Source organism: Manis javanica, chromosome 16 (genome assembly GCF_040802235.1).
Source record: "Manis javanica isolate MJ-LG chromosome 16, MJ_LKY, whole genome shotgun sequence".
NCBI lineage: Eukaryota > Metazoa > Chordata > Mammalia > Pholidota > Manidae > Manis > Manis javanica.
The window spans coordinates 30,270,899-30,298,013 of record NC_133171.1 but is presented as its reverse complement, the minus strand read 5'-3'; the positions used below and the strand labels follow the sequence as shown (position 1 = coordinate 30,298,013).

Sequence of the window (27,115 nt, the reverse complement as noted above, 5' to 3'; positions counted from 1 at the left end):
TTCAACTGTTTAGATAAATTTTCATGTTTCTATTTTCCAACTAGAATAATTTAAAAAGTTTCTAGAGCTATAAATCCCAAACCTACTTCTATCAATAGTTCCATTTTCCATTTTAAGTTTCGAAACTATGTGCTACTAAATACAGGAGAGGACTGTATATCTAATGGAAATCCTTCTATGCACATTTTTCATATCTTCTCTGTTACTGACAATATCTTAAAATCTTCCTAACTGTATTTTCTTTAAAACTTCTATAATTTTTCTAGTTTTATTAAGGGATTAATTTTCACAAAATTTTTATAACAGTTGCAATATTCAGCTTCCTTATGATCAAAGTCAATTCCAATCTCCAGCTATTTACTCACATGCATACTAATTACTTTTTAAAATATCATGCTCATAATATTAAAATATGTCTCTGTGTAATTTATTCTTTTTCCTAGCAAAAAGCTCATTAGCAGTCGCAGGACTCAATAATGTTAATATTCCCAAGATGAATGATACAGAAGATTCATTATCCTTAAGCCACACTGGAATCATTGAACTGAATCATTTTATATCATTACAATTATCTTTCAAGCAATGTACTCATATAAATTTAACTAAATGCTTAAGTGGCCTATTGACCCAAAGGGCACTGTTAGTCTCTGACTTGATAATTTAATATATCAATGCCCAGGAAATAATGCATAGATTTTTGTTGCAAAATTTTCCTTGTTCTCTTTGGAATCAAATCATTGTGTAGGTATAATTAGGATTTTGAAAAAAAAAGAAGAAAAGTAAAAAGTCTTCTTTCTTCTTAGCTATTCTTTCTTTTATACAAACATATGTCCTTCATTTATTATAATGAAGAAGTGAAGGATTCAACCTACATACATCAATTTTCTGTAAAATTGCAATTTAACACTTTAAACAATATACTTCCAACCAGTTTTGGTGAACTCTTTTTAATATAAAATACTAAATGGATTATTTGAAAAATCATATCAGTTTAAGACATATGTCCACATACTAAATATACTAAATATAGCATATGTACATTAGGAAGATTATTTACTAATTTTCTCACGAAACATTTTATTTTTATGTTCAGTTTTCTTCATATCAGTAAATTCCTTGAAGTCTTAAAGGCAGGGTAAACAGAGAAATGCTGTCTTAAAATAGTTCAGATTTAGAAAACTATTATATTGAAAAAATTACATTGGTTGATCAGAAGCAGTTAAACATTGTATTCTCAAGCTCCAATCTGTTTGAGTTCCCTATTAAGACAGATAAGATATGATAGCATGGAATTTGCAACTTAATCACAGGATTCCTGCCCTATCACTCTAGAGCAGTGTTTCCCCACATGGGTAGCACACAGAAATTACCCACAGAGCTTCAAAAAAAAATAGTAATGCATGGACTTCACACCCCATAATTCTGATTTGCTTAGGGTGTTGCCTGCTCATCAGGACTATTAAAAACCCTAACAGGATGGTAAAATAATTGAACATAGCTGTGCTTTTATTGGCATGATTCTTTGGATGTTGTTTATGACATGTGTATATGCATGTGCTCCATGTGTATATATGTATATGTATGTATATTTCATATATGTATATAATATAGTTATATATTGTCATATATATATATATATCTATAAATCTTAGATTACTACTATTTTAGTCAAATATAGTTCAGAGCTTATGAAACCTGATTAACTGAATTTCCTCTAGTTCAAATTGTTGTATGGTCCATCTAGCTGATTACTGCTCAAAGGAAAAACAGAGATACTGAATTTGCTATGCATTGACTACATTGATCCCTTCAAGCTATAATCTATATTTTATTTAATAACTGTATAGTGAAATAAAAATATGTCACACAAACAAATCTTTGACCCCCTGAAAAAATAATGCTATAATTTAAATGATTGAATTGATGAGTTAACTAAGAAACAACTATATACTCCACAATATGAAATATTAATATCATTTAATTAAAATGTTTTGTGAATGATGGCATTATGTAATCAATCATCTTTATAGTATTAATCATGGGTGTTTTCTTTTCATGTATATTATGGAAAGTAATCAATCTTTATTCTTGTGCATTATTTATTAGAACTTAAGATATATAAACAACCTCATAAATTAGAATTGTGTTATTTTCTTAGGGGAAAGAACTTGTTTATTCCATGTCCTCTCCTTTTAAATTATTTTTATTTATTGACTTAACATTTTCTTGCTAGAAGAAAATTTCTCCAATATTGACCAAAAACACTAGAGGATCCTTCTTGGGTTTTATGGCATAAACAAGATTAATATGTAAAGAATATAACAATCTCAAATTGGAGGTTATTAATTTCTAAACATCCCCAAAGTCCCCTTATTGAAATACTGTTGATCTTTGAGCAACACATTTTTCAACTGAGCAGGTTTACTTATAAGTGGATCATTTTTCAATGAATAAATTAGAAACATTTTTGGAGATTTGCAAAAACTTGATAATCATTTTCTTTTCTATAGCCTACTTTATTTAAGAATGGAGTATATAATACATGTGCAAAAATGTGTGCAATCAACTGACTATGTTTTCTGTATCTTGTGGTCAACAGTAGGATATTAGTAGATTACACAGTTATCTGTATCTTGTGATAACAAGAGGCAAAATTTATAAGCAGATTTTCTTCTGCACCCAGGTTAGTATCCCTAATTACTGCATTGTTCAAGGGTCAACTCCATATAAAGGGCCAGTGCAGTTTATGAATAGATTTGGCTTTGGGTATGTTGAGTTCTTAGAGATTTATTTGTCTCTCATTACTTAAATTTTCTTATGTTTATTATGAAAATAATAGTACATATGAAACATTACGTATGGGCTTTTGAGGAATAAATATAATAACTTAGCAGCACCTGGCATACAATAAATGTTCAAAATATTAGTATATTTGTTAAATTAACTAATTTAATTATTTAATTTGGTGATGACTTCTCAATGGATGGGGAGGGAGACCTAGGTGAATCCTTTTCATGAATATTTTCCAAGGAATCTGGCGACTGTTTACTATAGTGACAACAAATATTTGAAAAGGAGAAAACATCCATGATGTTGGAAATTTGCATTTGAAGCATCATTTTAAGTCTGTCATGCTTGATGAGATCAGTTTTATGTAGGAAAGTGAGGAAGAACTAAAGCCCAGAAGAATCTGTATGTGAATATTAGCAAGAACTCAAATGAATGATCTGATGGATAATCAAGAAGATTTGGTTTAAATCTGTTCAAGGTAAGTAGGTTCACATGACTTAGAGTGGTATTTTATAGGTTCTAAAAATATTGGATAACCATTCTTTGTAAGCAATAGGTACAATCTAATATAAGGATGCTGGCAATTCTGTTTCTTGAATACTGATTATTTTTTTCTCCAAATTATGAAAAAATGATGGGAAAATGAACTGCATTGGCCCCCACCTAACATATATTTTGTATATGTTAGTAATTTGTAATTTGATTTCCTTTTATCTCTTTTATAAAGAAAAAAAACTAATTTGTCAGTGTTCATTGCTCAGATGGATTATGGTTATTAAGCAAAATATTTCCTTAACCTAGGGAAGTCAGTAACTTTCATAAAATTATCTGACTTAGAAAACTAAATAAAGCAAGTTGGTCAATAAAGTTAACTTGGTATGCTTGATTAGTGTAAATCCAATCACTAGCTAAGTGCCAGCCCCACAGAATGGTACACTGAGATGTTTAAAAAGTCTACTCATTTCAATTTCCATCGTCTTTAGGTTTATCTCATAGAGATTACCTCCACTTTCACCGTTATCTGAAATCCTACCTAAGTATACATATGAATTATTTTTGGAAATATGGATCTAAAACAAAGGAGGTGAGATTGGTGAGAAGGTGTTGAAAAATCTGTCATATAAAAATTGTTCTAGCTATACCTTATTTCACTAAAATATATGGGACTACCTAAAAATTCCAGTCTAGTTAATGAATTTTATTGTCTGGAGTCAATGCTTCCATTCACTTACTTGCTGTATATTTGGTGAAAATGACAATGTTTAAAAATATTTCTAGAAAAGATTAGTCTCTAGAAATATCTATATATATGTGAAATGATCTGGAATAACCTATCCTGGCAAATCATGTAGGAATTAGTTGAAATCCAATGATTATCATGACTCAAAAGAAGTTATGGTAAACCATGTTCCCCACAGATGATCCATTGTCACAGTACAAATGTACATCTGTGATAAAATACATAAAATTGAAATGGGTTTACTTTAAATTAATGCAAATAAGGTATACACTGTTTGGCAAGAAAAACATTTATATGATTAGATTGAGTGATTGTACCAATTGTAGTAAATATGGCAATACTTGCTTCCAATCTGTCATTAACTCTCAGATCCTCGAGCGGCAAAATGGCTAATGATATGCTTATCAGCACACATTTATATCACCAACCCTTTAAATATGGTCTACAAATATTCAAGTGTTCTATAGTAATCTTTAAAGATGATCCAGAAAGGTTTTATACAAATATACACACACAGGTGCATGCACAAGCACACAGTCCTTGAAAGAGAGGACTAGGCACCTTGTCTCTCATTGTTCATTATTTATTCAAAGCCACTAGATCACCTGTCATCTGCAGAACCGTAAACAAAACTCTCTAGATTACACCAAAGGTAAAATTCAGCTATCTTACTAGTTACTTCAAAAATATGAAAAGTGGTGCTTAGTAACTAGATGGCAAGTAGGTTGTTTTTTGAATTCAACTAATTATTTTAAAGTAAATGTTGGAAAATACTCTGTTTTTTCATTTTCATTTTGCCTGTACATTATTGACCAATATCTTGCTTGAGACAAAGTCTAGGTTACTATCTAGTGTTCAACTCTTGAACAGGACCAGTAAACAGTAGGTGTCAAGAACAGTGGCCAATTTAAATGAGTACTCTTAGTGAGGCAACTGATGTATTTCAGTTTTTATATTTAAAACTTAGTTTATCATAAAATGTCTAGAGAACATAGACTTAAATATAGATATTCTATATGTAAACACAAAGTTAAAGTGTTTGCCCTGCCATATTATTTAACATTTTTGGATAATAATGATTTTTAGAAATTTTATTTTTACAAATAAAAATTGTATTTCTTATACAGCAGATTATTCACACTTAATTTTTAAAATTTCATTTTCCTAAGGCATTTCTCAAATAATCCTCAGCTATTACTACTTAGAAAAAAAGTACCAAAATAATATGAAAAAAATTTCATGTAGATTTCTTAACATAAAATTGCTTTGAGTTCAAAAAAAACTTTCATAATCTTTTCAGTTTTAAATAGCAAATTTTATGAAATTATATTATAGTATAATAGAGAGCTAATACTAATTTAAAAAGTCATATTTTATTCTGCATATTTTCTTCATGAAATGATGTTTTTCTAGTGCTAAAATAAAAGTAAAATGTTTATACTGGTAAAATAAAAATAAAATGTTTCTACTCTCTGTTTATCACTTTCTTTGTTTTGTCATCTTTGATTTTGTTTTACTTCATCAGAGTTATTTACCCTCTAGAACTTTGTTACTATTGCAAATAATCGAACCAGTATTTAAAGCAATTGATGTGTTAATCAACTTTATTTCAATAATGAAGCTACAAGTTAGACCAATTTTGAGACTAATTTTATGAAGAATCAAAGACTTTAATATGAAGTATTTGCTTCTATGGCTTAACAAAGAGAACTTCATTTTTTTGTAAAATAAGGAAAAAGAAACAGATTATCTTAGTTCACATTTTAAATTCCAGTGGTACCTGACCTATGATTCAGTAATACATCCAGACTCTGAAAATGTTATTATTTCATTGGTCTATTTATAATAATTCAATATTGAACATGTACATAAACACTAAAACCCACAAAAACTAATTAATTATACACAGGTACAGGAAATGACTTTTAATACAGGATATGGATTTTTTTTCATGAAAAGAGAGACATTTTTACATATGCTTTGACCTTCAGTTTAGGTAATTTGGGGTAACTTTAATGAGTTTAATTCTACAGATATTCATGGATCAAGAGTATTAGAGATCTCTGATCTCTGTGTGACTCAGAAATATAGACTTCGAGAAAAAGGGACTGCGTTACCTCTGATCTATGTTTGATATTAATTGGGAAGGCTGATAAGATAATGTAAAGACTTATGAAAGAACCCATTATTTTCTTAACAAGAGGCTTAACAAAATTTAGTTTACTAATGACATTCAGAATGAAAGCTTAAATAGAACTAAATAAAATCATTTGTTATTATTTTAAGAAATATACCCAGTGCATATCTACTGGAAAAAATGTTCAACAATATTTGAATTAAAATTATGTAAAATTAGCAGGACATAGACTATTATTTAGGATTTTCACTTTTAAATGTTTCCTCAATGTGTTTCCTTTACTGATTTTTAATATTATGAATCACTAAAATATAGATAATGACAGCAGTATGTAAAAAGAAGCTCACTGAGTTAGTCACCAGATATTTATAAAGCCGTGGTGTTATGCTGTCATTGCCTCCCCTTGTGACAAATAATGTTGCAAGTTATAAGAGGAATATAACAAAGCCAGCAGTTCTCGAGCCTCTAGGCACAAGAAAGAAAAAGCCTCATAAATTTAACTGAACAACTATTAAGCTTTATACCAGCAATAAAGGGTTGTCAAAATTGAGACATGAATGAGGCAGAATCATGTGTTCCCCTCAGTTGACTCTCTGGGTCCCTCTCTCTTTCTCCCCATTGATTAGTGTATTGTTTTCTTCTTTAGGTTGGAAACAGAAGGAAACCTCTGGAGATGAGAAATTTGGAATTTATTTTGATGTTTTTTCTTCTTCATTCCTATAGGCTAGACTGAAAACAGTTGCCTTCTCATAAGTTACCTGTAAGTTAAGGCTCCAACTTAAAATATCCTGAAACACACTTGCTTTCTATTATTTTACTGACATAGAGATTTCAAAATTACTCTTTCTACTATGTTCAACTGTCCTTAGGAATATCTTTTGATATTATTATATTATGAAAATAGCAGTAGTAACTGCATTCCTTCCCAAATTCACTTAAATACCTTATGTCCATTATTTCACCATAGCAAATATTTTTTTCTCATTTAGGTTATATACAACAGTTTTATGAGATGGTGATGTTTGAATTATCTATCCTTGGGATAGTACGAATAAATATTTAGTATGACTGGTTTGAATTACTATATTGGAGAAAAATGTGCTACTCAGTAGACGTTCATTTTAAGACTGTTTCAGATTTATGGCTTCTAGAGTTAATGGGGATGAGATGGCCCCTTACTAGTTAGGAATCACCCTTTTATTCTATTACCTCACCTGTGAGGTGAAGGGCTGGCAAGCAGCGGGCCTTACTTCTGACTTTCAGAACTGGGAAGAAGCAGAGAGCCTGAGTTCTGGGCCCAAGAGCTCGTGTAATGGATAGTCTACAATTCCCCTTCTGGATAACATCCTGAAATAGCTGTATTTTTCTCCATCTCTTTTCACAGTAACTTAGTAGAAAGCAAGGGACAGCTGAGCCATTGTCCAAGAGGAACCAAGATGAGAGACACTTTGTAGTCTTATTAGTATTTAAAAATCAGTCACCTTAATGTTTAAACCCTCTCTATATCAATTAATGCCTAACCCTTGAAACCAGTCACTTGGTTTAATTATTTAATGCAGATAATTCAGATGCTTCCATAGCTCAAAAAATAATCTGGGTAAGTTTTAAACAGTTATTTAAAATAAATCCATTTGCCTTTGTGGCATAATTCATTAGGAATATGTAACATTCATGAATTCACACATGTGGATTCTTAGTGCAATACTGCTGTGCTAAAAGAGTCTAGAACATAACAGGTATTCAGTAAATACATTTTGAAGGAATAATTGGAGACAGAATGGTCTTTGGTGCCAAACAGATACCTAATTTAATCCTGGCTTTGCCAGTTTAGAATCTTGAGTCTACACATTGAGCCGGGTGGGTAAAATTTCAGTCTACACAATTCATTGTTGACTAAATGTGGAATTAATTTCTGAATTGAAAGCACTGTATATCAATCTCTTAGAATACGTATAATGAAGGGTAGACATTTTATGAACAATGGATTCTGTTTACTTTCGGAGTAGAATGGACAGAAGGGTTTTGTATCTTTGTCCATTTTTTATATAAACTACAAAATTCATCTTCCTTAAATATAGACTCATGTTGGCTGAAAAGCAAGGGGGTAATAATGTGGAAGGATGCTCTGCATTCAAGAATTAATGTTTATTATTTTTATGATATTAACCACAGATAAATGAATGATATAGGATAGGTTTTCTAATATGTAGCAATTAAAATAAAAAAAAATATCGAATTCAATACCTCATAAGTATAATTTAAGAATCTGAGACAGTCTTCTTTTATAAAGTCATGATGCCAGAGCACAGAAGAGAGGCAGGTGGTGATACAGACATCTCAAACTCATATAAAAGCAATGCAAATTCCTCTGAGAGCTGTTGCCAGTAACTGTAATATAATGTTTAAGTTAAACCCAAACTTTGTATTGTAAAGTGACTGGTATTGTGATATGTAGCTGATTGGTCACCTTGACCTTTGCTCCCACCCCCAATATTATGCCTATGAATATGTTACCTTGTGCACAAAAGGAACTCTTCAGATTGGATTAAGGGTGTGGGCCTTGAGATGGGGAGATTATCCTGAACTATCCAAATGGCATGAACTCTTAAAAAAGGTAAACCTTTCCCAACAAAATCAGAAAGATATTGTGGAAAAGGAAGGAAAGGGAGAGATTCAAAGGCTGAGAAGATTTCCACTCACTACTGCTAGTTGTGAAGATGGGGAACATGGCTGTGAGCCAGGAATGTCAGCAGCCTCCGGAGACCGCAAATACCCCTGTCTGCAGACTAAGGGGACAGGCCTCAGCTTTACGACACAATGGAGTGAAATCAGCTTTTCTCTTAGATCCTTCCTGAAAGGAAGGCAGCCTTCCAACACCTGTTTTCCACCTGGTTAAACTCAAAACAGAAGAACTAGCGGAACATACCTAATTCCTGAGCCACTAAAACAATGAGATTATACATTTGTGTTCTTTTATGCCACTAAATTTGTGGCAGCAACAGAAAAGTAATATAGGCATAATGGAGAATCAGACGATTATGCATTTCTACACTTTTCATTTGCTTCCTTTCAAGTCCTTCCGGCATGAATAACAGAAACAGTCTAAAAACTTTGTGATTTCTCAGTTAACAAAAGGGTAACTCTAGTGTGAATATGTTAATATACTGCTTCATACTTTAAGCAAAAACAAGTTGTAAAATATTCTTGTAGAACATACATATCTCACATTTTTATGCTTACTGCATAAATCAAATTTAAAGGGTTAGAGGTAAGTTTCTAAAAATTAAACACAATTGCTTATATGCAAAGTAAGAATTTGCATCATTTGTTTAATCTGTTTTCTTTTGTTTTAAATTTGAAATTATGCTGACAGTGATTTCTATTTAACCCTAAAACCATTACACAAGATAACTGTGGGTAAAATTTCAGTATTTCCAGAATCCCTCACCTGCCCTTAGTGCTTCTCCATATCAATAGGCGTTTCCAAGGAGTGGAGAGAAGTCTATCTCCATATCAATAGGTGACCACAAGGGGGAGGAGGGCATATCTGGACCAGAGAGGTTAGGTGGGGGTCCCTCTTTGCAGCCGGGTGGCAAAAGACATGGGAGACCAGAAGTGAAGTGGACGACTGCTTGTAAGCAATAAATAGGTTTCTCCCACTTTATTTCTCCCTTTGACTAATTTTGGTTTCAAAGGTAATTTGCTCCAGGCTGGGAAAATATTTTCCCCCTAGAGTACAATAACTTTCTCCAAAAAAATGTTCTTACTTTAGTCCCTACTTCCAGAATTTAAATATGACAACTGTCAACTGAAAATAACGTTTAGACTTCTACATTGCAGTAATCATTTGCATATGTAATATTTATCAGTTACTCAAACTATTTTACATTGATTGAACTTGCTTGGGTATGTTCTAAAATTATTACTTCAGTCCCCTTTATTGCAGAAATCTCAAATGCAGCTTCCAGATAGCAGCTAGATGTCCTGTTAGCAATCATAATCAAAATCACGGAGGCCCGTGAAGTGTCTGGTAGCACGAAGTGGGTCTCATATGTATCACCTCATGTACATGTTTGGTAATTCCTTAAGCCATGATACACAGCACTTACAGTCAAGCTGTTTAATTCTGGGAGGCTTTGTAGGTCTAAGCTTTCACCCTGATTCTCTAGTCCTACTGTTTGTTGTTCAGCAAATCACATAATTAATCAAAACATTTTGGAACATCTATTTCTGGCTCAGACTTTGTCACCCTTCAGGAAGTAAAACAGTGTTACTGCCTAGAATTTGATTGAATTCTAAGACTAAAACCGTACTCTTCTTTTGTGTGTTTGTTTTTGTCATTATCTCCTATAGGCTTTAGTAATCCCGTATCATTTGAAGGTCTAGAATGTGTAAAAGCCTGGGTGATCTGTCAAATTCACAGGGATCCCTTCAATAAAAGTGAGACTCTATATAAGAAGGACAGACTGAATAAACAGAAGCTTAATGCACTCCCTGTATCCTTGAGTCAGTGTTAAAAATAAGTATTTTTTTTTCCAGCCGCCACAAACATGGCAATCAAGTGTTCCTGTAAGACTACCACAGGCCAGAGAAATGCATAACTGAATAAGGGGTAGATTAAAGCTACAGAACAGAGATGGAGTGATGAGCACATGGTTTAGTAAAACTGACAAATGACTAATTTAAAAAAGAACAAATATACAGAGACAATAATAAACATCCCAGCGCAAAAGTAAGGTTAACAATAATGGTAATAATAACAGTAATAATAATGCATATCCATTGACCATGCTTGTGCTCAGTATTGTTCTACGTGCTTTTATTGATTCATGAAAACAGAGCCCCCAGATGAATGGAAATGAACTTATAATGTCAAAGAAAAAGGAAATCTTTGTTAAAAATCACTAGAATTTCCAGGGACTTTTTTTTCCTTTTTCTTACTTTCCTTTTTTTTTCTAACCTCAGTTTATCATGACAAAAATACTATTACAGGAAATTAGTGCTGTTATAACGACAGTAATAAAGTGCATAGCATCAACTTTAATGAGCAAGCAACAAGAGAACTCTTACTAGAAGCTGTGAGAATGGTGACTTGTAATATGCAACAGAGAAACAAGTAAAACTGTCATTTGTGATGACTTGGAAGGCAAAAAAGGTCCCAATGAACTTGTAGCTTTAGGTTATAAAGTTGGACAAATTTATACCAAGTTGGCAAAGGGAGTTTGTAATGGTTGCATTGGTAACGGAACAATGAGAAAGAGATGAGCTTAGAAAAGAACTGAGTGGCTTCCAAACAGGAATATAATGGACTAGTTTAGAATTTGGGGGATAATAGTGTAGTGTTTGTAGTGTTGGACAAAGAAACGTTCTAACCACAAGGAATAAAAAACTGAGAAATTATTGGACCAAAAAAGGTCAGTTAAAATTCTGATTTACAATAAGGATAAAATCAAGGGGTTGAGTATTACCGTCACTGTTAAAATTACTGAAAAGTTTAATTGGATAAAATGGCTCAAAGAAAAGAGGCTGACAGTGAGGCTGGTGTCTAGAAGTTTTGCAGGCTCACAGTCCCCCAAATTAAGTCTAAACAGTAACTCATACTATTAACAGTAGGTATGATAACTAGAACTTATTGGAATTACAAAAAAGACAATTTTTAAGAAGGTGGCTCCACTAAGTGACTCACTTTTGGACTACAAGAGATGTGATTGCTCAATGCTTACCATGACCCCAAATTTCTGAAGATGTAAAAAAAGACCTAAAAAAGAAAATGAAACTGCATGGCCTTCAGAGAAACCACATTCTCAAATTCTTTCTTTCGATGTTATCAAGAAGGATAATGGAAAAGGAAGGGCATCCAGTAAATCAACCCCACGAGCCAGTGGAGAACCAGTTAAGAAGCTGCTAATTCCAGGGCGTGGCATCAGGCAGTGATCAAGGAGCGCGCACCGACCCCAGATTTATGAACCTGGATTTCAGAATTGCTATTGACCAGTAACTATCTGTCTTCTATTTCTCTCATATCTGAATGTTCACAGTGGTTACCCTGTAACTGCTTCACAATTCATCACTGGGCAAGGAAGAGGTGTCACTAGATCAAGAGCAGTCAAATCCATGCTTCACGTAGAGACTAACACATCACCTAAGGTTCTAAGACTGGTTGAAACTTTGTATTCCCTTTGTGGGGAGGCAGGGTAAATATGTATTCATACCTCATGGAACATCTTCCTCATTAACCTTTTCTTGATAGACTATCTCTCTGCTTTTTTATCCAAAATTTGTAGAATTACAAATTCTATAAATAAAAATAACTGTTGATGTTGTTTTTGACTAATATGTATTCAGAAATGTTTCAAATGCAATTCCAAAAATGCAATATGGTTTTAACAAAATATATAGGAAAACCTCAAGTTTCACAACAAATTCAATTGACAGAACTTCTGAAATATATTTAGATATTTTGAAACCCATGTACAGGAACAACGAAGGAGATGTCATTGTGAAACAAAACATCAAGGTGTCATACTCAGTTGAAATATTCTCTCTGGTTTTGCGCTTGTGTGAACATCCCTCCCCATTATTTCTCATATCAACCATAGTATTATCTAGTGGAGTAAAATAAGTCCCAAAAAGCAATGAAGAAAGTTCTATAGAAGGTTACAAAGCTATTGGAAAAACTAGATCAATGGGAGAAAAATACTACAGAATATGAAACAAATTATTTCAGCAACTTTTTTAATTGTTTGGAAGTTAGGAAACAAAGTTTTAAGCAATGTACACACAGATACTATAGTTCTTACTATGTATATTTGAGTTTTTGAAAGTAGTATGTGAATTGTAAATATTTGACTGATATGTAATTCATTATACATTTGCCCATTTACATTATGAAGAAATAGACAATTAGTGAGTGTTGTCATGCATAACCTCTTATTTACAGGAATGAATTATTATGATGATTGGGAGATGCCTGTAAAGAGGAGGATGAGCCAGATAGTTGGTGACAAGACAGATATGGACATTAGTAGTGCTGTTGGCAAATATCCTGGTTTCAATCCCCGAATCTGGGCCCAGGTATGACTGCTCTTCCTGAATTCCCTCGGGAGGGTGGGGCCATATGGTGGGCTCCGGTTAGTGTGGTGAATGGGGATATGTACATCATTTCTGGACCAAGTAGTTAACTGCACTATGATACAATCCAGTATCTTCTTTCCTCCTGCCAGTGTGACTAGTAATGCTGTGGATGGGGGCAGCTCTGTTAGCTTTTGTCACCGAGTGGAAGTGCCCAGTACCCTGGAATACTGCCCCCACCCCACCCCAAGCTGAACAGTAATAGAGAAATGAGCCTTTGCTGTTTTATGCAGCTGAGGTTTTATGGATGCTTATTACTATAACATAACCTAGTCTGGATGGCCTAATACCACACCCAGTTGTTCTCTTCTTATTTTGGGGTGATGGGGAGATAGGCTTTACTTGCAAAATGTATTCTGAACTCATACCATTCATCTCCATCTTCATTATGAGAGAACTAGTGTAAACACTATCATCTCTAGCCTGATTTCCTTTAGTGAACTTTCCATTGATTTCTCTTTCATTTTTGTTCTCTACTCCACAAATTTACTCTACATAGAGAGAGAGAGTGAGATTTTATTAATGTAAATAAGATTTTGTCAACAGTTCTAATGTGTGGTTGTGCTTTTGGGTATTGACATAGAATTGAAGTTAAATGTATAGTAAAGTGCTTAAGGAATGGTGAGGCTTAATGTTGTGAAGTTCTTCATTGTGGATGTTGGAGTTCTCAGGCATGAGATAGAATATTTGATGAAAAGGAAAGTTATGATGAAGTGAGTGGCTTAAATCAGTGGCTACTGACCATGTGGCAGACACTGTTCAATTCTTACAACATAGGGACATATCCCTACTTTACCTATGAAGAAATTTAGTCACAAAAAATTACGGTAAACAACGTGTCCTAGATGGTAAAGATGGGATTCGATCTTGTTTCAAAGCCTTAACACCTAAACTCTACCTCCATTAAACAAAAGAAAAGAAAAGAAAGTCCAGTAAGTTCTGTGAGCAGCAACAAAACAGGGACACAGTGAGCTGTAAGCCAATGAGAAGGAAGTTCCAGAAGTGCCCGTCCCAATGCTGAAGGTAGAACACAGTGTACTTTGTACTCACTTACCTGGGTGCTCTGTAGATACCAGTTTTTCTCTGCTCACTCACCAATAGGCAGACAGTTCTTGATTTCCACTTGGCAAATTAGTGCATTCTGGAAGTATAAACAGCAGGATAAAATTAAAAATCAGTATCAATTATCTTTTTCTCACTTTCATGAAGGGCTTCCTTCACATATATGCAGGTCACTACATCATTACTCATATTTGATGATATTCCAAAGTTTATCTTATGCTGCAAGTTGGCCTATCAAGTGCCACTCTCAGCTTCCATTGAAAAGTCGGCCTAGCTGTTTGCATCATTTTTTGAGGGGAAGGATATGCATTCTGAGCAACGTGTTAGACATGTAGTAAGTTATTCATCAATTTCTTGTTATGTTGCTCAATGACTTTAAGAATATAATATATGCTACCAGCTACATTACATTTTTTTCTGAAGTAGAAACATAAAGCAGAAGAATTTGAAGATATCCTATGGCATTTTAACTTCCTCATTCCATAGGTGGAGAAATTGAGTCTAAGTTAAATAATTTGCTCAGAGTTTTAGGGCATAGTAAGAAATAGGGATAAGTCTAGCACTATAACTGAGGGCCTTTAAGTCCATGCTCTTATGAATTAATAAAGTGAAAACATCAATATTATACTGAGAAGTATGTCTATATATAAACATTGATAAAGCATTATCAATAATGAATGAGGGGCCAAAACAGATCTGCTAAAGATACCACGAAGTGTATTTTTTCCCAAGCTACAATACAACCACTACATTGGTAGTTATGCTTTCTTTGAACTTTCCATGTTAAGCTTTATTTTTCTGATTTTTATGTATCTATTCTTTTGTCAGTTAGACCTTCCAATAATTCACATCTGAGTTCAGTTTCCTCTCCTATCTCTTCTCATCAGTTAGGATGCAAAAGTAACATCGTACCTTCCTGCAGTGTGTTATATTTCACTTTGTGACTGTATAAAAATATTTTTTTTAAAAGCTGAACATACTTGACAAAATGAATTTTATACCCAGCCTGTAAGTACCATATATCTGGGAATACTGGATAGTTTTCAAAGCATTTTCATTTAATTTCACATTATTTCATTTAAGTTTTTCCCACCAATCTGTAGAGGTAGGCAAGGCGGATTCTTACTATCTTTGTTTCACTGATTGAAAAATTTCACATTGGAAGGTGTGACTTGCTCAAGGTCATAATGCTATTAAGTCATGGAGTTGAATGTAAACCTACTTTTCCTGTCTATTATCTAGTATTTTTCTCCATACAGCTTACAGAGATCCACACATTTATACTAGCTACCTGGAACATACACTATAAAATAGCTGCTCCCCCCTTACTACCCCCTTCCAAAAAAGCCACACAGAGGCCCCTTTCCCATTCTTTCAGCTCCTACAGAGCAGGAATCAGCAAACAACAACCCACAGGCCAGATTTGGAGTGCTGCCTTTTTGTCAACAGATTTTATTAGAACACACCCACAACCACTCATTTAGATATTTTCTATGGCTGTTTTTCCACTACAACGTCAGAGTTGAATAGCTGGGACAGATACCAGGAGGCCTACAAAGCTTGCCGTATTTACTATGAGGCCCTTGGCCTTAAAAGATTGCTGACTCTTGCCATAGGGCGTGGAAAGATAAGATCCAGATCCAGATTCTCTTACAGCCATTCTGTAGGGAGCTGCAGAAATCTCTGGAGGATTTCAGGAAGTGATTTGGAGAAGTGTAGATTTGACTAGCATGACTCTTGTTTCCTTTCTTTTCTGGTGCTTCCTTCTACCTACCTGTATTACACCTGGACTTGCAGTAGCTACTTATATTCATGAAGTGACTAGCGTAAGGACACTTGGGTAGAAGGAAGGAAAGAAGCTGGGGGCCTAATTGCATTAGGGAGCAACCTCAGCTGCAGCTGTGGACTTCTTGGATCTGTAAAGAATTCCTTATGCCCTTAAGACATTGTTAGTACAATTTGTTTCCAGCAAGGAAAACATTTCTAATGGATGCACTAACATTAACTCAAACAATAATAATGTGTTAGCTCTTGTAATAAAAACACTTAATACTGAATCACTCCAAGGTTCAGTATCTTTACCCCTCTATCTATCCCCACTCCATTGCTGATCCTTTCTAGTCTCATAAATTTGGATCCTATTTATGGGCTGATTAATCTTAAATCTATCATAAACCAGTCATAAATCCAACTGAATCCTCAGCAACTCTAGATGGTTGTTCAAAAATATTTCAAACTTCACATGTCCAAAACCTTGTGCTATTGATTATTTCCCACTCCAGATAATAGTAACTTTATATTTCCAGTTGCTTAAACCAACAACTTTGGGTTCATCTGTTTTTCACCCCACGTTCAGTATTTTAAGAAATCTAGTTGACACACAATCGAAATAAATCCAGAATTTCAGCTCTCGTCAACATCTTCCCCGTCACCACCTTGTCTAAGCCACACTGTCTCTCGCCCGGGCCACTGCAGTAGCCTCCTACCTCTTCTCTTTGCTTCTACTCTTGTCCCATTCAGTCCATTCTCCAAACCATAGCCAGAATGGCCCAGTAAAAATGAAAACATTTTGCCACTTCTCTGCTTAAAACATTCCTATGATTTGCTAGCCTTCTTACATAATGGCCATTTTTAACAATGATCTATGATGCACTTTGCAATACCCCATCTCCCAGCCCCAAACCCGCCTCGTTGTCTCTCTGACCTCAGCTGGCATCACACTCTCCTTCGCTCAATGTCCTGTGGCCGCTCTGGCTTGCTTGCCCAGCCTCCGGAATGCCATCCATTCTGCCTCAGAGTCTTTGCTCTGGCTCTTCTTTTTCATTCACATTGCTCTTCTCTCAAATAGCCACATGGAAATCTCCCTCTTTTCTCCAGATTTCTGCTTAAATGTAATCTCAGTGAGATCTTCCTTAATTATTCTGTATAAAATTGCAAACTATTAACCATTCCATCCACCATCAGATCTGCCTACTCTCTACGCCCTTTCCATACTTTCCTTTTTCTATCATATGTTTTTATTTAAATTGTGTATACATACTATGAAATATATACTTTTTAAGTGTTTGCTTTATTTTTCTTCTTAGTATTTATTTCTTCTGTAATACTATGTGTTTCATTATTATTATTAATATCTATTGACTTGATTTAAACTCCATGAAGACAGAGATTTTTATTTATTTTATTCACTGAGAATCTCCCAATCTTTGAACAAGTTCCTGGCAAAGAATTTCCTGACTTAATCCTCAGATGTTGGTGAGTTATATGTTCCCACTGATAAAATAATAAACTGAAGCTTGTTATTTTTAAATTAATTGCTATTGGCCACACAGTTAGTGAATGGTTTTAGATTTTTAACTCAGGAACCATGAACTAACTAACAGAAGACCCTCTTAATTATGATGCTCTATCATCCTCCTACCTGTGAGTATGATCCAGGCAACAGACATGGTAACAAAACTGAAAGGGAGATTGGTTGGTACTAGAGCAAGTAGGCGATTTCAAAGCAAATTCCCTTAGCTATCAAATCCCAAACAAAGACAATTAATTTCCTTATAGAATATAGAGAATAAAAAAGCTTTGAAAATTTATAGTTAATATAATGTGATATGAGAAAATACTACACCTAAAATTAGTTGTCACTAAGAGGAAGTATAGAAAAAGGAGGAAAATAACTATATTAAGGGAAGTTGCTTATGTAATTTCCTTTCCACAAAGATGAGGGAAGTTATTCAGGGAAATATGAAAGGGCCATTTCTAGAGGACAGAACAACTTGTGTGAGTTTATTTATTCACTCAAAAAAGCATCCATTCAAGTCTTCCATAAAGAGAGGATGGTTTAACTAAATACATGTATCTCTTTTCCCAAAGCCCCAATACAATTATGGCAAAGTAATATCAATAATGTGAAACTCACAGAATTGTGACAGCAGCAACTGAGACATTTCAGCATATTTTTAGAGGATCTAAAGTGAGTTTAGGAGGTGGCTAAATATGATGAAACCTGGGATTTTTGTTTTAATTGCAGTGCTGATGGACTATGAAAGGCTCTGAACCAGAAACCTCAAGTTGCCATGGAAAGTGGGGGACGAGGCAGGGTTCAGAGAACAGAGAATCTCTTTAGTTCCTCAGGACACTTACCCTTACCTCAAGTGTACAGATTTGCTCACTTTTTAAATCAGTGTTTTGTTTGCTAAACAGATATGAGGCACAGAGTTCAGACTGGAGTTACCCAATTAGAATTGAGAGTGAGATAAGAGGCTGAAAACAAAGAGATTTAATGAAAATTGTTTTGTCTTTCTCAGTTTCTTCTCATTATTCATCATCTCTCCTATTAGCATTTCCTGTGGAGGAATCTGATCTTCCAAACTAGCAAGTATCCTGCCCTTAGCTGTAGTTCTATATATATATATATATATATATATATATATAATTTTTGTCTGTGTAATAAATGAGAGAAAAACAAATGAAATGGTAATGAACCTTTAAAGTGGGTGGCATAACCTTAAAAAGCACTTTGAAAGCCTTCCACAGAAAAATTAAGAAATAAGAATTTCTAATAGTGATTGATATAAAAAGCAGAGAAGCACTTTGAAAGCCTTCCACAGAAAAATTAAGAAACAAGAATTTCTAATAGTGATTGATATAAAAATATCCTACAAAGAAAATTAAACGTAAGATCAAGCAATAAAATAGTACATGGCTTGTACTATTTTGTTTTTCTTCACTCCATTATATTTTAAACATATGAACTGAAATGTCATCCTGGAAAGAAATATTAATGAAGTCTCAGCCGTTTAAGTGGTACTGAAAGGGCTTCATCATGTCAGGAATCCCCTAAAACATGCAAAGTTGTATCTGTATTTTCATAGTGATAATTTTCATGAGTGTCCTTAACTGAATTTCAAAAAAAAAACTCCTGCATAAGAATTAGTGTTGTTTTTAAGAAACTGTTTAATAACATAGGATATTTATGATCCTGGTTGTGCATCCATCTTAATTTCCTTTTCTTAAAATTATGTAGGACCCTTCACTGTGTGGATTTTTGTCATTGAACATTTCTGTAAATTATCAACTACAGTATTTTCAAATATTTTCTCTGATCCATTCTTTTTTTTTTTTTCTCCTTCTGGGACTTCAACTTAGATCATGTTATATTTTTCACTCTTTTCTCTGTATTTTTTTTTTCTGTATTTTCCATCCTTTTCTTCTGCCATGCTTATGATGGCTTTTCACTGTGTAAACTTGGCTTAGCTAGAAATATGTTTCTGATGTATGCTTCCATATGTTTTCGGGTTGTAGATGACTAAAAGAGAAATTGCACAATATTTGGAAACAAAATGAAGCAATAGTCATCACTCTTCGTTTGTTGTGGTTATTTATGAAAAAGAAACAGAAGCAGCAACTCTCAGAGAAGGAGATCCACCATTGGCCACACCTTCCCCCACTCTGCATGCAAAGTTGTCTTCTGTTGACATGCTGATCCCGTTGAACAACAGTGACCTTACGCCCACCCCAGATGCAGAAATAGCACTCTGGCACAGACTGGTCCATAATGCTTCACTATCACATCCTGGCAGTTAAACATAGCTGACTTCTGAGATACTCTGGCAGGTTCCAATGTGTGTACCCATGCCAGTGATTCAGAGAGGTGGTTAGTTGTTTTTTTCCCAATCCCCTACCATATCCATTCTGAACCTTACTTGGCCAGTATTTTCCATTGTTGTGTAAACTTTTATAATGAATGTCCTATTCTGTGTTATTCACAGTGGTTCTGCTTCCCTGAATGAACACTAGCTGTGCTAGTTACTATTTTTCTGCACTATCTTTAAATTTATTAACTCTCCCTTGTACTACATGTAATTTGCTGTAAGTCCATTCATGGGTGTTTTCATTTTATGTATTAAAATTTTGAGTTCTGTATGATCTTTACTTTCTTTTTCACATCAGCAGTAGGGTCACTTCCTATATTTTCCTGTCCATGTTCTATACTCAACTTCTGTCTTTGATTTAACTTAAGATGCTTAATTGTTGCTTTCCTGAGCTCTTGAGTTCTAATGGCCATTCTGTCCTGGCTGCTCCTGCATAAACTTCCAGACACAGAGTTTCATCATGAAAAGTGCATAGGCTTTAGAATCAGACACAACTAGGTTAGAATCCCAGCTCTGTCCAGCACTGCCCACCTGAGACCTTGGGTCATTTCCTAAACAAAAAACAAGTTCTCCTTGTCTGTCTAATTCCACTAGAATATAAAATCCATAAGGAAAATTGAGTGCTTCATTTTATCTACCACTATATTTTTAGGATCTTGAAGAGCTCTGAGTATCTAGTCTGTGCTCACTAAATATTTGTTCAGTAAATAAGTGACCTAAAAAGCATAGAACTGTTTCATCTCTGTATCTGATAATTCCAATAGGAAGCATTTCTGGGTCTGTTTCCTTTGTTGCTTCTGTTTCTGCTGGTTCTTTTGGTGTGATTTTATTCTGTGGACCTGGCTATCTTAGATATGCTAGGCAGTGCACTTTAAACATTGTTTATAAGAATAATTTGAGAACTGAGATGAAGAAGGACCTTCCTCCAAAGAAGATTTATGTTTGCTTCAGTCCATCTTTAGGGACATCACCTCTTCTCAGCCACATTAAACACTGAATGCTTCAGGTTACCTAAAGCATCCAGGCTTTTAAAACTAGACCCTAATTCTGCAAAATTATTTGATGTCTTGTTTACCTTTGCCCTGAAGGGATATTCTTTGTAGAAGCTTCTCATGGGGACATCCTCCTGATACATTCTTCCCTTTATGTAGAACATGTGCTTTGTTTTATATTCCTTATCCTACATATCTTTCAAATAAATGCTCACATTTTCTGCAATCCACAATAACCACTATTAGTTTCAGCTTCTACTTCAATTTTAACCTAGTAACCACTTCTTTCTTCATAAGATTTTCAGTGCATTTTAAGGTTTTTTCAATATATGCTATGTCCATAATTTTAGAATTTTTTCATAGAAGGGTTAGTCCAAATAACACAACCTGCCACTATGGGAAACACTGGCTCTGCAGAAAATGTCTTCAAGAATAATTTAGACTATAAAATCTGACATTACTTGTAAGACTCAACATTTTCTATGAGTTCCTCTTTTTCTACAGAGTTTTTAATGATGATAGCATAAGTTCTGTCCTGAAATATGTATCCATTCTTAACACACACACACAATCCCATTTACCATAACTAAAGCTAAAAGAAACTGGCTGCCAGGAATACAATGAATTATCACCAAATATCCATTTAAATGATAGGTAAAAAATAAATTATTTCAAAGGATAAAACTGATGCCTGGAAATACAAAGATCACTTACTAATATTTGGCAAATACTAGTTTCAGCCATACAGTGCTGATAAATGCAAACTGAACTATTTGTGATTTTCTTAAGGTAAAACCCCATTCTTTTTGATGAGACTATAGAGGAGTTCTGTCCTTTCTCCTTAGCGAAATTATACAGTTTCTTTCTATGAAATTTCAGGAATTCAGGATGAAGGAATGGCTGTTCTTCCTTTCTAATTCTTAATAATATTAATGTAATATTGCATTTGACTTCCAAATCACTTCTGTCACTAGAGTGATACAAAGGTAAAGGGAATGAACAAAAAGTCATCAGAAAGTACATGACAACTGGAGGAAGACAATGTGTGTTATATGTGTAATTTACATACAAACACAGAGAAAGTAAAAAGCATTGAAAATATAAAAACCTCATTTATAAAAGCAAAGTCTAAAATGAAGAGCAAATGCATAAGATATCAGTTAAATATACAGTACTAACTCAAGAACTATTTACAAACTAGCATTAAATATATGGAAATGGATGCATTTGGTGGGGATAGCAGACTTCTGTTTTTAGTGTTTTATCTGAATATTTTTATGGCCCACAAAACTTTCTCTGAATGAAGGGAAGATAATTTTTAATCTGAATATTTTCAGTGTTATCTGAGTATTACTATTGCCTATATAACTTTTTCTGAAAGAAGGCAAAATGCAGAAGAAAGACTCACTGTGTGTGTGTGTGTGTGTGTGTGTGTGTGTATCCACACGATGTTGTGCACAGAAAACATACCCTTTGTTACACATCTATAAGCTGAATAAGGGCCCAAATACAGCTTTTTCCACTCAGCACACAAATGCTGTCTCTGATGCTTGAAGGATGTAAGTCCTAACAGTTGCTCAGCCTCACAATGCAACTAAAATCTAGTCTTAAAGATTTTGATACTATTTACATGCCATGTTCGTTGAGAGCAGAATAACCATATGTTTATTTTATTTCACTCTGATCCTAGTGAAAGGTATTGCCAGCTCCTAAGTGAGTTAGAAATACTGCAGGGATGATTGTAGCACACTTTTGTGGGTTTACTCTCACTATGTGAAAGGTTAACAGCATCCTCCAACTGACCTTGACATTGACAAGCAAATGTGAATGAAAAATTCTTGCCCCTTTGTTCTTCAATTGAGACAATTTTTATTGAAATCCAAATTTATAAGCATTTGGGGAGGATATTTTCATCTGGGGAGACAAAGTTCATAACAGTCCAAGCTGAGGCGAGGTGTAGAACAAAGATAGTTCTATATGCCGAATTTGGCATGTCCTCACGTTTGCCTGTCCATCATTAGTTATTGTTTTATTTATTTTTTTAAGGTCTTATGTCTCTAAAATGGTACTTTTAAAAATGAAAATATAAGACCTAAATGAGGGTGACACTCACTCTATCATCATTCATTAACATCTTAACAGGGATCATTTTATCCTGGAGAGTGAGTCTTAGCGAAATGGGACTCAGTTCAGGCATGTTTTGAAAATGAGAATGCTGTACATCACTAGAACAGACTTCCTAACAAATTTAAATATAAATACTTCTTTTTATGCAATAAAATGTTTGCATGACTATGAAAATACATAATGGCAAAAATCTATTGAGAATTCAGCAATATTTTAAAACTAGCAATTACAAATTGCATTGGAGAGAACCATTCCCGACAGGATAGAAATTGGAAAAGCTGATCATTTTCCAGGGAAAGGCTTTTCATGCTTTCCTCTAAAGGAACTGTTTAAATTATTATATCAGAAAAAAATAATAAAGCAGAACAGATGAAAATATGTTTGCTTTTTTATGCTACTGCCAGAAAATGCAGGCTTCTGGAAAGATTGGATAATTTGTATACAATAAAGAAGCATAATTTTCTTTCAAGACAGTGTCTATAAAATAGTGTCTCTGTACATATGTATATAATGCTAACTTCCATTATCTCCCCATATCACATCTCCTGAGTACCAGATCTATATTTAATATTATTCCATCTCCATTTGTATATTATATAGCTATTTCAAACTTAAATTTCCAAAACTATAATTCATTATTTCCCCTCTACAGTCCCAAACCTACTCCATCTTTGTTTCAGATATAAATGAATGGTATAACAACCATTAGAGGACACAAACCAGAAACTCTGGAGTTTAAATTTATTTCTTTCCATATATCATTGTCTATACTTTCTAATTTGCTCTTGAATCTATCCACCTTTCTTCTTTCCTGTTAAAATTACCAAAGTTCAGGCTCTACTGATATCCAGTTGGAAATCTGGCTACAGCCTTATAACACATCTAAGTTCACTCTCACTTCTCTGAGATGTATCATCCATGTTATATTAAGAGTAACTTTGAGACAATATGGTATCATTTTTATTTTAATGAGATATATGAAAAAAAAACAAAAAGGTTCAATATGTCATCTAGACACTCCCTTCTCCCATAAAACATTAATTCAAAAAATTTGTTGAGATGGAATCATTCAAACTACAAAAATATATCAAATATGAACTGAAAAGAGAGACTCCCTTTTGTCTCTCCTCTCACATTTTTTTCTCCATAAACAAGCTGGTACTTTGCTTCTGTGATGTCTTGGCTTCCTGTATTAAATTCTGACATAGTATTATCACATTACTTTATAATTTATTATTTATTTCTAAGTGCCCTGTGGTAGGCAGCTTCTAAAATGGCTCCTGATGAAGCTAGTTTCCCAGTATGCACACCTTACTCTGTCCTTGAGTATGAGTTGGACTTAGGGACTTGCTTCTAATGTATAGAATACAGTAGAAAAAGATGGCATGACCCTTCTCAGAGTTATAAAGAACCATGACTTCTATCTTGATGGTACTCTCTCTCTCTCTCTGGCTGTTTTTGCTGTTTCACTGTAAAACAAGTAACTACACTGCTGTGAACTGCCATGTTTAGAGACCCACATGGGAAGCAACTGAATGAAGGCAGCCTCTGGCATCAACCAGAGAGAAGCCGAGGCCTCAATCCAAAAGCGTGCGAAGAACTGAATCCTGCCAACTGCAAGCAGACGCTCGTCCAGTTGCACCTTGAAATGACTGCGATCTTGTAAAAGACTGTTAGGCAGGAGATACAGCTAAGCTGCACCTGGATTCCTGACCTACAGGAACTATAAAATAATGAGTCTTGTGTAAGACACTGAACTTTGGGAATATTTGTTATGCAGTAAATAACTCACACATTCAATTGAAAACTCCCGGGGAGGGGGGAGAATATAATGTTTTACACCTAACCCCCAGCATCCATCTGACTTGGATGGAATTAGGTCAAACAAAAAATTTGTTTTCCTGATGTATGCACAATTCAAAGAAGCAAAAGAGAAACATAAATAATTAAAACAACTTATTAAAAAATGGTGGCTTGAACTGGAGAGAACTGGAATGACTTGAAAGAAGAGAATAAATGATTGTAAAGATGTGAATCATGTGAAATGGGAGGAAAATAGCTTTTTTCCAGCAAAACTGCATACTAAAGAGTGTTGATCCTACCTCATGAAATATGTTTTTTGTTCACTGAACACTAAGATTGAGCTGCAGATGCAAAAATAGTTTTTTAGTTGACTTTGGAAGTTGCACTGCTTGGAAAAATACAGGGAAAATAATTTGACCTTTCCTGAGACAATTTGGAGGAAACACATGCTGAAGGTACAAAAGGTAAAGAGTTGAGGGAGACAGAAGGAAAAACAGAGAATTTCCTTGAAAAGCACAAAGGGTATGGGGTTGAATGGTTTGTTCATATTATTTTTTGAATATTTTAAAAGTTATTTTTAATGTGTGTGCTGTTCCCACAAAGGGATGGTTCTACTTCTGAGTAGTTAGTACAAATATAGATAACACCTGTTCAAAAGAGAGCGAAAATTAATAAGCTTAAATAATTCAGTAGGAGATTGAACTCTTGAGCTAGAGGTCACTGCACAAAGAGTACTTCAGAAATTTAAAGAGATCCTAGGGAGAATATATGACTTGCCCCTAGCAACACAGTTAAACTTAGCCAATGTCATCAAGTTCTTTAGAGCAGAAAGGATTCAGATGACATGTCAATTACATATATTAGCATGAACCTAGTTAAGTGAATCATGAGACTGTACTTACAATAAATCATTATATTTTGAATCATTCAGGACCACCAGGAAAGTAGAAATCATTTCAAGTATTTTCAACAAGAGGACTTTTAATTTGGTCACATAGACACTAGAGAAGCTGAAAATCTAAACACAGGAAACCAGTACCAATCCCAATTAGGAATAAAATAAAGAGTTTGAATCTAAGCTAGGAGTCAGTGTTAGGGGACTAAAATCTACAATCATGTGACCATGCCCTGAAAGAGTGGAAACCACCGAAGATAAACAAGACGCTGGACACTGCTCAAAGCCGAGAGGAAGGTGGGAGGCATGGGGCAGATATCCTACATTCTCTGTTTCTTTCATTCCTTCCTATCTGTGCCTTCCATTGTCCAAAATCATCTGGAAGCAGATGATTGGGTTGCCTGGGAAATACAGGGTTAGCATTCCTATAACAGAATAGAGTTGGAGAAGAAAAAAGAATACATCTAACACATCCAGGGTGGATTCAACTTACCTGTAAGGAAGGAAGTGTCATTAAATAACTTCAAAAAGAAGTATGAATTAGAAATGAAGATAAAATTCCCACCAAACTATTTTTTTCTGAGCAATAGCTTCGATATACAGTCGAATTTTAAAGCTACCTTTGGATTCTAGGGCTGTCAAGGAAATAAAATTTGGGGACTCATTTAATCTATGTGCCCTTTTCAGCTCAGATACCATAGCAATGCTACATCCTTAATCTTTAAACTGATTCTGGGGCATTCCAACTTTTAAATCTAACTTCTTTGAATGAATCTTCTAGATGGAAAACAACCCAGTGTTGAACTGCACTAGTGAACTGTCTTTCTTTTTCTAGAATCTGTTTATGCCAGCACTGTATATGTAGATTTTTGAGGTATCTGAAGAGTGGTGAATTTACAACCTCCAGTCCCTTATTCTAAATAGCTTTCTAAGGATATCAACTACAGGAATATTTAATGCTTCTGTAAAGTCAAAGAACCCCCACTTCCACCTCCTTCATGTCTTCTATAAGGACAAATAAGATAACTTCCAGCAGCAGACATGTCTGTATCTTCCTCCCTTGCCTTTGAGGTCAATATAGTTACCACAATCCAAAAGTTCTAATCTTCATTTTCAGCTGTGGCCATCTGAAAGTCCCTTGCATTCAAGAAAAACAAGTTACATTGGTAATAAAAGTCACAGGATGATTAAAAATATTTTTATCTATTTTCATTTCTGGTGGCCATTAAAATACTTACGAGTTAGTCACAAATTGACAGGACAGACATTTGACTTTATCTTCCTCAC

General features: G+C 34.3%; 1 protein-coding gene across 1 annotated transcript in view; it reads right to left on the bottom strand.

Moving 5' to 3' along the window:
* EYS (eyes shut homolog) overlaps nt 1-27,115 on the bottom strand; it is a 1,533,253-nt gene that overhangs the window by 1,420,705 nt on the left and 85,433 nt on the right. The window contains 1 exon segment of the mRNA XM_073224289.1: nt 14,353-14,439. The gene's annotated coding sequence lies outside the window, so the exon portion shown is untranslated.